This window comes from Pinus tabuliformis, chromosome 2_1 (assembly GCF_031772625.1).
Source record: "Pinus tabuliformis cultivar Carrire ecotype Pingquan chromosome 2_1, CPIR1, whole genome shotgun sequence".
Lineage (NCBI taxonomy): Eukaryota > Viridiplantae > Streptophyta > Pinopsida > Pinales > Pinaceae > Pinus > Pinus tabuliformis.
In genome coordinates, this window is record NC_142299.1 from 675,492,476 (window position 1) to 675,498,530 (window position 6,055).

Consider the following 6,055-nt stretch of genomic DNA (forward strand, 5'->3'; position numbering starts at 1 on the left):
TCTCCCAATGTTGATGGAGAACATTTTTACCCATCAACATAATCATACATCACACCGACATTGTACTTCTAGAAACAAAAATCCATTATGGGCAATAAGTAACAATAGAGTTTTGGGCTATGGTCTATGAACTTGATATGGAAATGATCAAAGAGGAAGTGAGAATTCAAAACTAATCATCTCTCTATTATTTTGTCTTATGAAAACAGTTGTGAAGATTTTTTCAAAATTAGAAATAGTTCCTAAGTGTATTACTATTGCATCTCAAAAGTGATAAACCTTTCTTTGACGGTCTAGGGATTTCCTTTTAGAGAAAGTCTAATTTATAGAGCATAACAACCACACAAATTACCTCCTTTCATCCACTATGGGTTACTGGGGGAGTAAAATGCCCCAAAGCCACTCAGTTGAGCAGCATTAGGGCCATCTGGAATTTCTACTTAACTCGTACCACCCAGACTCCAAATTATCCCATGTCGAGGGCTCGTAGGTGGATCAAAGTTGTTTAGTAGAGTTGCCATTGCAGAACACGTACTCATAGATGCATCACTATTTTTTTTCCTTCTAGCATGAATTCTTCTGCCATGAATGCTCGGAGCGCTTCTACTTCTTATTCATCTTCTGCCCCAACCATCATCAGGGGCATATTCATGTTACCTGAGATTATTCCCAAGGGCCCTACCAATCCAGACCACTATGTAGAGAACATTATTCTAAAAGAATTTGGTGTTAGCATCTGCACTATTGGTTTAGATGATGAGCAGGGGTAACTCCTTCCTCTCCCCTTGTGGCAACTACTTTTTGTCACAAGATGTGTGTCATTACTATTTAGTGGTTTCCCTTCACTTTCTAGGGATTTCTATTAGAAATTAGACAAATATCAAAGAGAGATTACACAAAACACAAACACACACTTATTTTATTGCTCACAACAATTATATATATAGGAATACATGATACTTCTAGATCCAAGAATAGTGGATTTAGATTACTAAAAACAACTAATACAACTAACAACCTAAGAACTCACACAATTACAACTCACAACAACTTGGAAGCCATGGAAGCATTACTTCCAACACCCTCCCTTAATGCTTACATGACAAATACAAAAAATAGACATTTCAACAATAAATGAATCTCTATCAAATTTGTCTGACATTGTCATCACTAGCACTCATACCCACTTTGAAATATCATGGTTTCCACTTTTTTCTTCACTGCACTTTTGAGCTTCCCACTTGATTCATTTAAGACATAACCACTTCAGACTATCTTTCACGTACTTTACGGAATTTATGCTTCTCAACCTCTCAGAGCACAATAGGTCAGTCTCGATACTGAACCATCCTATGGAACTGCCACCATCTATTGAATCCACGACCCTCTGCAACCTTCTAGGTACAAAATGTCTTAAGAAAGAAATTATACAACTTGACCTTGCATAAAATAACCTATACTGATGCTCCCGGAGCACGACAGGTCACACCAACTTGACCTTATTAATAACTATTTGTAACCAATTCTCTAAGAGCACGACAGGTCACATTAGTCTATTCAATAGATAAGATGTTTTTTGTAGTTTTGTATCATTTGATTCTTGCAAATAAAAACATAATTATAGCTACCACTCAAAACAACACAATTATTTTTTTAATTTAATAATATAATACACACATCATATTAAAAACAGATCTTGGACCAGAAATCAACTAACGATTGAAGATTTCGAATCAGAAATAATTGCTCCATAAAACTGGAAGATGAAGACTCAGAGAATAATTCCCCCCCACATTCCATTCTACTTTGATCCACGCTAAAAGGAATCTATGTTGCAACAATTTCTTTGACATGCGAATAAAAAAAACCCATATAAAAACTGCCAAGACCGGTTCAATTTTCTCATACCGTGAGGTAACAATTTGTTCATTCTATGCAACCTTCAATCTTTTCCACTAATTGGTGGACATATATGGATCTGTAGCAAGGTAAAGGTAATCCATATTGAAATTTACCAGATTGGATATGTTAAGCTTCCTTTGACTATAAACACATGGACCAACAAAGTGCTTACTTACAAAGAAATTAGTGTAGGGAAAAAAGGAAAGCAATCTCTATACTTAGAATTTCAGCCATATATTATATTTATTATTAGAAGGAAAACCCAAAACTGAATGGGTATCCAACTAGTTAAATTAATTCACAATCACCTTGCTTAATTTTTGATCGATTCAATCTTATAGTCTTCACAATCTGCTATGCACCGACTGAACCACTCCAACCACTTAAGAAAAAATGATAAGCACTGACAAACCTAGATTGCGCGCTCTGTAATAATTTAGATCTAAAATAGATCTCTCAGATCTCGACCTCTGGCTTCTTCTTCCCAGTGACTATTACACATGAAATTCGCTTCCGTCTTTTACTTTCACTTCCGTCTCCACCTCTTATCATTAGAAATTCCACGATGGCTTTGGGATCCGATTTGTGGCTCGCGGACAAAGGAATATTTTGAAGGCTAGCTCACAACAATCACTCCACACAACAAAATCTACAGATATACACATAAATACACACAAAAATCTCACACTTGTAAAAATAACGTTCACAAAAAAAAAATCAACTCTCAGTCTCTCACACACTTATACTAATATATTAGTATAGAAATAATAACACTTAACTCTCTCACATTTTCTTGGCCTTCCTGTGAAGAAGTCAAGCCAAAACAAGCTCTGATACCATGTTATAAATTAAATAAATATCAGAGAGTAATTACACAACACAAAACACACGTGTTTTATTGATCACAACAATTACATATATAGGAATACATGATAATTCTAGATTTGAGAATAGTGGATCTAGATTACTAAAAGAAGTTAATACAACTAACAAAGTAGGAGCTAACATAATTACAACTCACTACAACTTGGAAGTCATGGAAACATTACTTCCAATACTTTACTCTTTAGTATAGAAAACTTATACACCCGTATTTAGGACAGTTTATTTAATGTAATATTTGTATTCAGTTTTCAATTCATTTAAGTTAATTTTATATATGCTTTTTGCATCTATCTCTCTTGCTTGGCTACCATTGTTGATTATTATCATTTCTCGATTTAACCTATTTCAGTATATAGTGGAAATTAAGACAAATTTCAATTTCAATCTCACAAAATGGATGTATCATTCGTTATGTCAATTAATTTACAAAAATCAGAGCAATGGTGCATGTTGAACGCCTATTATGTTTAATTTGAAATTTTGATGACAATTTCCAACACTTATCTACAAACACGAAATGTTACATAAAGTCAAATTCTTGACACTTATCAGGATCAATACTTTCAGACAACCATTGGGAAATGAATGGACACTTATGTCAAACAATATTTTCAGATAATTGGAAAATGGAAGGAAAACAAACATATTTTCAGACAACTTTTGGATAACTGTATGAAAGCAAAGTTCGATAGATCAGACTATGAATCATGGTAGGCTATTGTTACTGAGATTCAATATTAAGTTTCAACAAAGACATCTTCCAATGTCGCAATGACACAACCACTCTATAAACCATCAAAACAAATATAAAATGAAAGAAACATAATCTTACCATTTTGCTCCATGGAAACTATTAATGAAAAATAAATCTAGCATATGCATGGTCACTTCGATCTGTTATTTCCAAAAAAAAATAAATGCAGTAAAAAAAACTGAAACCCAGATGATAATCACATCAAAAGAACAAACCCAAATTCTCAAAGTTGTTGCAGAAAGATATAAATCCTTACATCATTCTTCCTATACTACTACAATCCCGGATAGAGAACCCAATATTTGCAAAATGAGTTAGAGCTATATTCTTCTTTTCTTTATATTCGTTGAGAAAGATTATTGCAAAAGAAACTTGAATTTGAATACCCTGAAACCTGAAATTGATCATCTAAGATTGACACATCAATCATGCTCACGGTGGTTGCGTATATCACATTGCACCCTTTCTTGTGTATTGCTATAATCTTCTGACAAATGCCTCATGAATCCTCGTATGTGTACTTAGTTTTGCATAAACATAGTGGCACATGAAAAGATATTACATAGATAAAAAAACCTTCAAAATCTGCCTTCCGTTCTTCTGTTCAAAACGCCCAGAACTATTCTTGGCCTAAGGAATCATCATTTGCCATTTCTTATTTGGATGGGATCAAAGGCACATTAGGCAAAGTCGTACTAGTGGGATGAGAATTGAATCCGGTCTAGACTAGTTATAGTAAACACTCGATAGCTAAACTACAATTCATTTTTTAATGAACTGTTACCATGTGAGGCAAAGGTGTTGCATGTATCTACGAATGGGGGATATATAATTAGTTGTAAATAGAGCCAAAAAACTATGAGTGTGTTTGGCCACGTTGTTTGTCTATACTCCACAAGGACTAATGGATAAGTTTGTAGCTCATGTTATAAGAATTTTATATCTCACGGTGGTAGACGTGGATAGAATGAGTAGATGAGTTCTCCACTGATGTAAGAATTTTATTTCTCAACGGTGGTATTTATTCATTTTATTTGTTTATTTATTTAATTTAATTTATTTGTTTTTTCTCAGTGGAAAAAAAACATCATATTTTCATTAAATAAAAATGATTGCAGCAACATGTTTATGTTATTCTTCCTCCTCAAAAACTTATGTCAAGCATATACCATTATTGTACCTCCACAAAAAATATATATAAAAAAAATCTACTTACAAATATAATTTCTCATATCCCCATATTCTAGTTATAACTCTTCATGTATATCTGTTAGTATTGTCACTGTAGTTCCTCTGTCATTGCCTAAAAAATACAACATCACAAAATGCATAATCTATTATGAATGGAGAATGTAGTTCTATGCTACATGATCTCTATGTGACCTTCATTTACTAATGAACCCTGTTGAAATGCAGAAAAGTGAATCATACCTGCCTCTACTAATACTCCTCTTTTTGATAATATGTCTGCAGCCTCATTTTATTGCTGGAACACATGGCTGAGGTGATCTATTGAAATGTCTGCTCCAACATCCGAATACACGTCATCCATGTAGTAAGAATGAATGGGTTGAATAGTGTAGATATCTGTACCCATTCTATGACACTTTTTGAGTCCCCAAAAACCTTTAAAGTCTCAATACCCAACCATTTTTCACATAATAAAGACCCCCACAGTGCAATGAGTATTTCCCTACTGTTTGTGTCCCTCCCTCCTTCCCACCATACATGATAAAATGTGCCAAGTTCTATTACAATATATGCACCACATCCTCATTTTCTTTGATCACATGCCCCATCAAAGAAACTAACTGGGAGTTCCTTCCAAATATCGATATGCTTAATGATTCTTCTATGGTATTTCCTTCTTATTGGACTAATCTCCTCGAAGTATGCAAAAATCTTTAATATTGTTTCCCTGATATCTGATTCTCTCTATTCAAAGATCTTTCTGTTTCTGCATCTCTATATTCCCCATAATATATAAAAGGGTAAATTTGCATATTTCATATGATATATAATCTAGGATGATAGACATTCCTCAATGAGTCCCTGTTTCCATCTGCCTTTAATATTTAGCATATTCATAACCCCATCCCACACAACTTTTGCATATGGACATAAAAAAAGGTGATGTGTGTCCTCCATGGATGCTAAGCATAAAGAGAAAATGCCAAGGCCTTGAAACCCCCTGTGGATTAATATATCCCAAATAAACACTTTGTTGTGTAGAACCTATTAGCACTTCGTAAATTTCTCCAGATTGAGGAGAGAAATCCCAGAGGTAACCTCAAACCACTTTTAGGCTAAGGTCCATCCCCCCCTGCCTTGGAGAGGGATCTCTCGCTATGTTCTTCTATCAAGTAATTGAATGACCGAAGGGATTTGGGTTTTAGGTTGGTTATGATAATCATAATGAACAAGTTTTTAAAATTATGGCTATAAGGTGAAAGAGAGATTCCATTGGGCATGGAGTCAAAATAATATTTCAGTAACCAATCATAATCATCAGAG